Genomic DNA, 8978 nt, shown 5'->3' on the forward strand with positions numbered 1-8978 from the left:
TTGATCAGTAACCATAATGTTTTTCGGGCAATAAACGAGAAAATCATTCTCTTCACAGCAGCAGGTGATTTGCAGATAACAGGCAACATCTGTAACTGATCAATGTAACTTTGTCGAATCAAATATGATTCAGTGATTTCTGATGTTTTAAGAAGCCTAAACAGCTTTAAATCCTCTACTAGTTCATTTTCATTCTGTGCTGACAGGTCTAACCTCAGGTTTCTGGTTTTACTATTCTCAACGGCTACAACATTCAAAAACCCCACAGTTTGTCCCGCATGTATCTCTTACTCCTATGTTTGTCTTTTAAATTGAACCGTTTAGCGATGAGAGAACTGAATTCTCCTACATTTCTGCTTCATCTACACTCAGAGGCAGTTGGTATTTATACAGTACAATCTTTTTTTAACAGGCATGAAGCTGCCGACATGTTGCCAGGTGTCTCCCCTGCACGCCTCTGCCAGCCCTGCTTTCAGCTAAACCTCCGTGTTTGTTTGACTCTCTCCGACAACAAGGTCAGTGGCATTGCCCAGTAATTGTCCTAACGGCCTGTATACCTGTTGGGTGGAGGCGAGTAATGAGAGTTTTTCATTACGGGCGGGATGGGTGAGTGCGCCTGGCAGATGCTGACAGGCAGCAGATGTGTAAAGTTGGGGGTGATTTGTAAAGGGGGTCAACTGCATCACAGAGGAGATGGAGGGCGATGTGGGGCGGGGGTAAATTATGCTGAGGGACACTGTCAGTCATGCTGCACCCCTGTCATGGCAAGGTAAAGGTCAGTTCAAACGCCGGCGCTCAGCACAGCTCGGTCATGTCAGCAAACTTTCTACCACGCACAAACTGGAGATGTTCAGTTCAAAGTCTTTAATCCTTTAATTGAATCGGTTTCTGTCTGAAAAACGTCTTTGTAGCTGTATATGTGGAAAATCCAAAGATTTTATCTGGATAGTTAGATGTTTCTTTATGTTTGAAGTCAATGTTTTCTTCATTCTGCTCAGAGGATCACAGATGTGCTACTTAAAAAACTTGCCTTAATGCATTTGACCTAAATTCTGCCTCTTTAATGACACACACAATATGCAATGACTTCCTCAGGCATTCACGTTACAGTTTGCAGGAATCCATGGATCCAGAAATCAATGAAAAGCATCCTCCGTTTTGAGGCAGCTCTGGGCAACTGACCAAGGATCAAAACATTTGATCTTGTCCCATTCCTCAAACTCAACCTGCCTGTTAGCCTTTGCCGAGGAGCTTGTGTTTTCACTGCCGTTTGTTGTTGCTAGTAATCAGAATTACGCAATCAAATCCTGAACGTCTGGTGTAAGATCAGGGTTTAGATCAGGGAAGAACCCATTCGATTTTGGGCTAGGATTTTGCAGAATGCTCGGCTGACTTGGCCTAATGTCCAAGGGAGACCTTCAGATTATTCAGTACATTCTGTACATTAGAGCACAAAGTTATTTTGGTGGGTATCTCCTGTCCACACGATCCCAGCCACATAGAGGTGAGTGTTGTGGGCGTACGTTACAACAACGACCCGGACAAAATGGACAAAAAAGAGCTGCAGCTGGCGGTTTTCCACACGGCTGAGGCCTACGGCTGCGTGGTACCCAGGATCTGCACACGGCACACTGTCACTCAACGAAGGCATTGATTCGCCATTGTTCTGAGAAGGTCACATCATAATTCATTAACAATAATTAGTCCCGCAGTGCCACCTGCACTCCTTCTCCCGATTGCCCGGTTAAATTACGAGCAACCATCACGGTTCACGCGTGGAACAATGAAGATGTATCCACAACGTAAAGGCAAGAGCTATTAGTTACATTATTTAAATGGACCCGTTTAAACCTGGGGAGCTGTCTTTATGAAGGGCAATTAGGCACTAACCGTAATTGATAATTCGTGCTAATTACAATTAGGAAATATAAATAGTGGGTGTAGGATTAATCATCATTGTGGTTAAGCGGGGAGCAGCCGCGGTGCAGACCGGGGAGGTGTGATGGAAGCAATGGATTATGCCCCATTCATCTCCATCTAGTGCAGAAACAGATTGTGTTTGTCCCTTTATATTTCTCCATTGACTGTTATCTCTTTTTTGTTTCGGTGCCCTTGCCAAATAGCCTGTGAGGCTGGGGACCGGTGAGGCTGCAGTTAGTGAGGGAGCTGCAGATTGAGACAACACAGGCTCTGCTGATAGAACTGATCAAACTGGGAGGAGTGGAAGTTTTTCATCCATCTCCCAGCCGCAAATGACATGAACGCCCAAACAGAGGTGGTTCTTTCAATATAGTTCATTATGATAAACAAGATTTGATAATAATAAAAAATTAAAAATCATTTCCAGCTCAGTAAAAATGTGTAAGATATGATATATATGTTAAGAAAAGGTTTTTTATATAGATGTCATATATTTATATATATTTAATATTTTTATAAATACTAACTGAGGGTTATTTTTACTGAACAGATGAATAGTACTGCACAAATATTTGAAAATGTCCCTTTGTGTGGCTTTCCCATTTGAGGATCTCATACAAGGGCCAAATAAGTCATTCTTCAATCTTATGTAAAGTTAAAATTGAATTAAATGAAATTACATTTACAATTTTAAGTACAAGTACTAGAAAATGTGGTAATATTTTTTACAAACACAAATTCCAAGGATAATTTTGGTTGATTTTACAATACTCTATTTTACTTAAATTTCTATATTCAGAAATCTTCAGCAAAAAACATCAAATTATCTGCACTTTAAATTCTATTTGATATCTTGTTTTGGGTTCAGTCCCATGACAGTGTCCAGCAGAGCAGCAGAGGATGCTTTGTGCTCCGGCTCACATTTCAGATTAAATCTTGGCCCCTCACCTCCAATTAGATGAAAGTTCGAAGGTCATCTCATCTGACCTTTGAACTTGGCGTCTGAGCCACGAGGCTGAAGTAATTGTCTAATCCAGCACAAGTCTCTCACCTCGCCGTGCACCATGACAATATCATGAGGCCTAATGAGATGTAACCTATTCCCTTTCATATTCCGACAGCCCTAACCCTAACCCACACACGAGAGCGTGCACAATCCAAACAACCTCGGCGATGAGTCAACATGTTCATGAAAAAAAGCCTGAGCAGCGTCTTCGGTCTTCAAAGACGCTCTGATTTAAATATGAAGAGCAAGCTGTCTTAGCTGAGCAAACAAACAAATGGAAATGCTCGGACTCTGCTGTAGGTACGTAGGCATGTTGACTCAGATGTGCCCCCATTAGGCTTTATTGCTTTATTCACCAGGGATTTGAATTAATCATTGGTGTTTGGTGTGAGTGTGTGTGTGTGTGTGTCTGTGTGTTAAATCCCATTATATAAAATGGTTAGGGTTTTGGAAAATGATAAAAAAGTGACAGGAAGAAATGATGTATATTATATTGAATAATATATAATAATGAAAAGCAGATACATTCATCTGTGAACCCTTTGCTTATCAGTATTTCGTCTCATATTTTGTCTTATATATTTGACCTCTACTCTTTGTAATCAGTTTTGTAGCTGTTTGTTTTAATGAGCAATTATTCAATTAAAAAAAGTAATTCTGCTTTAGTACTATATAAAGAAGATAGTGCCGACTAATGCTTTGCTTGCAGTTTTGTCTGATATTGTCTAAAAGTGCTTCCTCAGTTCCTGTCTTCCCCGTCATGGTCTTATTTCGAGGCCCCTGCTCCGTGAGGGCCCCTCACCGGCGGCAGGCGGCGGTTGGTAATTGCTACAGTGAGAGCTGGATCAGTGGAGCTACTCTAATCAATAAAGTCTTCATCAGCTATTTCCCCTGATGATTCTCCCTCATTTCTCCCTTAATTGTTCTTTTTCATCAAACAAGGTCTGTGCCGTGAGCGGGTGTGTGTGTGTGTGTGTGTGTGTGTGTGTGTGTGTGTGTGTGTGTGTGTGTGTGTGTGTGTGTGTTATGTTTGTGTGCCTCAGTCCTCCCCTCTCAATGGACTGCAGCTAACAGATTGCTAATGGAAGTTTGGGCTGCGAACAGCGGAGGGAACCTTTGCCTCCTTTACCTCGCCGGTGACCTCAATGAGATGAGGATTACTGTTGATCCAGGCTCAAGCAGCTTCTCTCCTGACACCGAGCGCCACCACCAACTCAAATAAAGACCAGAACATGTTCATGAGACCGATCGCCTGTGTTCCACTTTGATCCTGTGCAGGAAACAGGGACGTGTAGCTTCAGCCTTGATTTTAGACGACTGAGATTCAACAATGAGGCCTGCACATGAAAAAATTAACTGCAGCCATTGACTGTATTTCTATGAGATTTTGAATAATCTCATAGAAATACAACATATTCATCATGAGATAATTTCTTGTAATTGTACTGTACTTTGCAAATTCTTTTACTTAAGTCTCACATGCCTTAATGGAGCACATTTTCTTTTTGGCTATAAGTCCTCCTACATTTATATTGTTAGCCACAAAATTCATTTTTTTAATATTTAATTTGAAATGTTTCTGATTTTTATTTGTACTTCTACTTATATTGACCTTCGGGAATATTTTTGCTCAATCTTGAAAAGTGCTTTATAAATATTATGGCATTTTTGTTGATCTTCAAATAAGTAAATTCCCTAAAATTCCCAAACATGCAGATATATATATTTTTGTAAATGTCATTTCTAAATTGAGATGTTTTCCATTTCTTTTCAAAAACAATACCGTGGCCAAACTAAATATTATTACGTCTTCTCAGGGACCTTTTCTTTGGTTTATAGCAGTTCAACTGAAAACTTGAGATATTTTTTTGGAGGACATTTTGTAATTCGAATGAAGCAGTTTTAGCACCTAACAAAAACATAGAAAGGGAACAGTTGGCTTAATTAATTTGGTGTACAAACTTCACACAGTCCTACAAGCATCTTTGAGTTCTCCCAAACACAGGAACGTAAAATTTTAAGCATCACATTCTCTACTCTTTCTTGGCATTTCTGTCGGTAGTTTCAGTTTTCCAGCTTAGAGCATCAGCGGGTGTTCATAGTTGCCCTCTGCTGCCCTGTAACCTTCATCCTCAGACTGCTTTGGCCCATGACTGCCACAGAATCGGAAATGATTGGGGTATAATTGTTTTCCTTTAGCGCTTATAGCTCTTCTGTGCTAGTAAAACGGTGAGGGTCCTCTGCTTCCCCAAGGGGGAGGAGTCGCCTGCTTTCATACGACGTCTTTCCTGTGGCTGTCTGGCTCCGCAGGCATCACTGCTCATGTGGAGCATCAGGAGGACGGGAGGTTGACAATAAAGATTAAACACCAATTGTGTGTCTCTCAGGTAAATACACTTCATCGCAGTGACAACAAATTCCACATCTTTATAGCTTAGACACCCGTCTTTAGTTTTTCTTTGTCGTAGGTAACTTTAATTTGTAATAATAAAATGAATCTCTGGAGTTGTGATTCAAATCAAAACATATTCACTAAGCCTGAAATGATAAAATAATAAATTGCTGGTGATCAATTTAAAGAGGTTAAAGACTTTTAAGGATTTCAAGAAGTCAATGCATTTTGCTAAAAATTACCTCTTGTGCAGCTGCGGATCATCTGCCGGAGGCGCTGTGGGTCATTAACTCTTAATAAGATATCATTGGACATTTCCTGAAATTAAAACAGCCCAACAACACTTTAACCTTATAGATTTCTCATCTTTAATACACGACGGAGAATAAAGTGACTGTAAAACACTTTTTGCCAACACCATCATTATTACAATCATGAGTTACTTTCAAATGGGATATTGTATTACATTATTCTATACTATCACAATAAAGTAATTACAAGGATAAGTACATGCTTTTGAGAATTTTAACTCTCTTAAGTGTAATACAATTACAATGAAAAAATAAAGATATACTATAAATTAATACAGTTTTTTCAAATTAAGGTTATCAATTGTATTAATATAACTTGTTAACTTTTGTTTGAACAACTTAATTCATTACTGTGTTACAGATTGAAGTAATTTTTTAAGTCTGTCCAACATTGTTCTTTTCTTTAGAAATTCAAGCTTGTGTAAACCCTGAAGTTTTTAATAGTTGTAGGAAAACAGCTAATTTCTCCATTAGAGCAAACACAGGGTTGTAGGACAGAGGCTGCGGGGGTTCTCTGCCAAAACAATAAATACGGCCTTGATGAATCTGTCCTATATTATGATTTATGGAACCTTTAGGGTTGTTGACTTACAGGGCTTTATTGAGAAAATTAGATTTGAGTTGTCTAACAGTCGGGCCACTCATCTCCTCAGTAAACTCCCGTAGATTGTGCCGCCGTGGGTTTTATCGACAGATCCCATTACTGAGGTCTTCACGTTTTATGACCATTTCCATAAATTCTGTCTGGGACAATCTCCGCTCTCAGTGGGGTGATGGAAAGATCATCTCAGGGCTGTCGTTTGACGCTTCAGTACCCTCTCGCATATTCATTTACACACACATCACACACACACGCGCACTGATATCTATATACACTGTGAGCTGTGTGGCTGCACTCTTGTCCCGCGAGCAGAGATGCCTCCCTGCCCCGTGATGGAAATGGTTCAGACGTCAAGGGAGAGGACGCAGAGTGTTGAATGAGTTTACAGATGATGGGAGTCTTAGTTCAGGTCAGTGTGTATTTACAGCTCAATCACTTAACAGAGCAGGCCTCTCTATTAGACCTCCACCTATCTGGCTGGGTGACAGTCAGCAGCAAATAGGGCAGTAAGAGGGCAGATGATAAGACCTCCGGGACTGAGCGAGAACTCTCAGGGGGCAGTAACTCCATTTTCCTCCCATCCCCATGCCGCCATTAATCAATTTATGGCAAACATTAAGTTATTGAGCAATTACAGACCATGCCCTTAATTAAAGAGGTTGACTGGGGATGGTTTTCACTGGTAGTTTTCTGGGGAGGGATTTTACTCCGTTAACACAACATGACAGGATACTGAATCATGCTTTTCCTATGTATGGTATGATATGGTGTTTTGTTGTCATATGGGTGACACCATCTGCAATTACAATACCAGAATAAAAATATCATCAGAACATACTTTATCAGTTTAATAAAAAACTACTGTAACGGCAGAAACCATCGTTGAGAAAACATGTACTTTGACCTTTAATCCTGGTCCACTAACATGGAGGAGGCAGGCTTATGGCCTATACTGTAGCCAGCCACCAGGGGTCGATGAAGAGTATATGGCTTCGCTTTGAGGGAACTGTCATGTTGCTGATCTTTAAATTGTCTATGATTCCACCCAAAACCCCATTAAAATCAATCTAGCATAAAAATCCTCAAAACAATAGATGTGAATGCTGAGTTTGTTTGCATTTCATTGAATTTGTATTCATTCATTTAAATAATAGATTTAATTCAGGAAATTTTTCTGTTTATATATAAGATTGAATATAATCTGGTTAAACTGTGAACTGAACCTTTGATTAGATTCTTGCTTTAGATTTGGCACAAAGTTTCATCCTGTGTGTTGTTTGATGTCAGATAAGCAATATCAGATTTTCAGATGTTTGAGACAAACATTGTTAATTTTAACAGAAGACTCATGTTAAAAAAATATTGGTGTTGATTTTCAGACTTTTTTTCCTCACCTCATTTTATTTACAATTGTTGTAATATTTCTTTAAAAAATATTCACATTCCCAAGTCCAAGAAAGTCACAAGCAGCAGCACATCACACTGTGACCGGAGAATGTGATGTGCTGCTGTTTGTGACTTTCTGTGTCAGAAGAGGGAGCTGTGACCTCAGAGATCTAAACCTGAGCTTTTCAACCAATGAGTTTGACTTTTCTTTAGTTTGAGGTTAGTTTATTTGCTCTGGTTTTAAATCAAATGAATTAAAAAGAAATATGAAAATTGATAAGCAGAAAAAAGGGGGAAGATTTCATTACTGATTACTGCTGTACAAACACCCCAAAATGGAATATACTGTTTAAAGGGTAAGACAAGTTTAAAAATCACAAGATTGTAAAACAGTGACGAACATACATTTGATAAATAGAATACTTAAAGGAAAATCTTATTTCAACCAGATTAGAAACAACTATCCATAACTGAATTTTGATTTAAAAACTAACCCCAGTTCGTCAGATGTGTATCAGCTGTAGATATTTTTTCTCTGATTTTAATGTAACAGAATAAAAGTGAATTTCAAATGTCTGAGATCAATAAATGAGAGAGTGGTGTCCGATTTTTTTTTTTTTTACCCCATTGTGATAAATATGATGTTCAATCAGTTATACTTGATACTTGGAGAATAAACATCTCAAAAAGTATAAATAATATTTGTAATGAGTGAAAAATTTAAAAACAACATCCAAAAGGGCTAAAAAAAAAAGTGAGAAACATCTGCCTAAATAAATCAAAAAGCTGCCTGTGCAGTTTGTGGATCCATCCCCTCTGCAAGTATAAAGGTAATATGGTGCCATCTGCTGGCTCAGCACTGTAATCAGCTGTTACACACTGTGATGGCTGGAGTGCTCTCTCACAAATGACTGGATCTTTATAATGGGGCCTTTATTATTGTGGTCACTGGATTCAGACTTGACATGCTCAGCGTTACTCGTATATAAAACACACAGGGAGGAAACTGGATGTCTTTATTAAGTGTGGGTGTCACCGGCCGCACAGCTTGTTCCTCCAGAGGTGCTGTGCCACTGTGTGTGAATGATGACAAAGACTATTGAGGATGATCCCGTGACGGAAAGGTCAGGACGGGGCTTATCAAAAGGGCATAGACTCACACATGCACATACACACACACACACACACACACACACACACACACACACACACACACACACACACACACACACACACACACACACACACACACACACACACACACACATGCACATACACACACACACATGCACGCCTTGTCCGCTGTGTTACAAAATAGCAGTGATATTGTATTAAAACATGTATTCACCATAACATTCAATG

The sequence above is a fragment of the Limanda limanda genome, chromosome 15 (genome assembly GCF_963576545.1).
Source record: "Limanda limanda chromosome 15, fLimLim1.1, whole genome shotgun sequence".
Taxonomy (NCBI): domain Eukaryota; kingdom Metazoa; phylum Chordata; class Actinopteri; order Pleuronectiformes; family Pleuronectidae; genus Limanda; species Limanda limanda.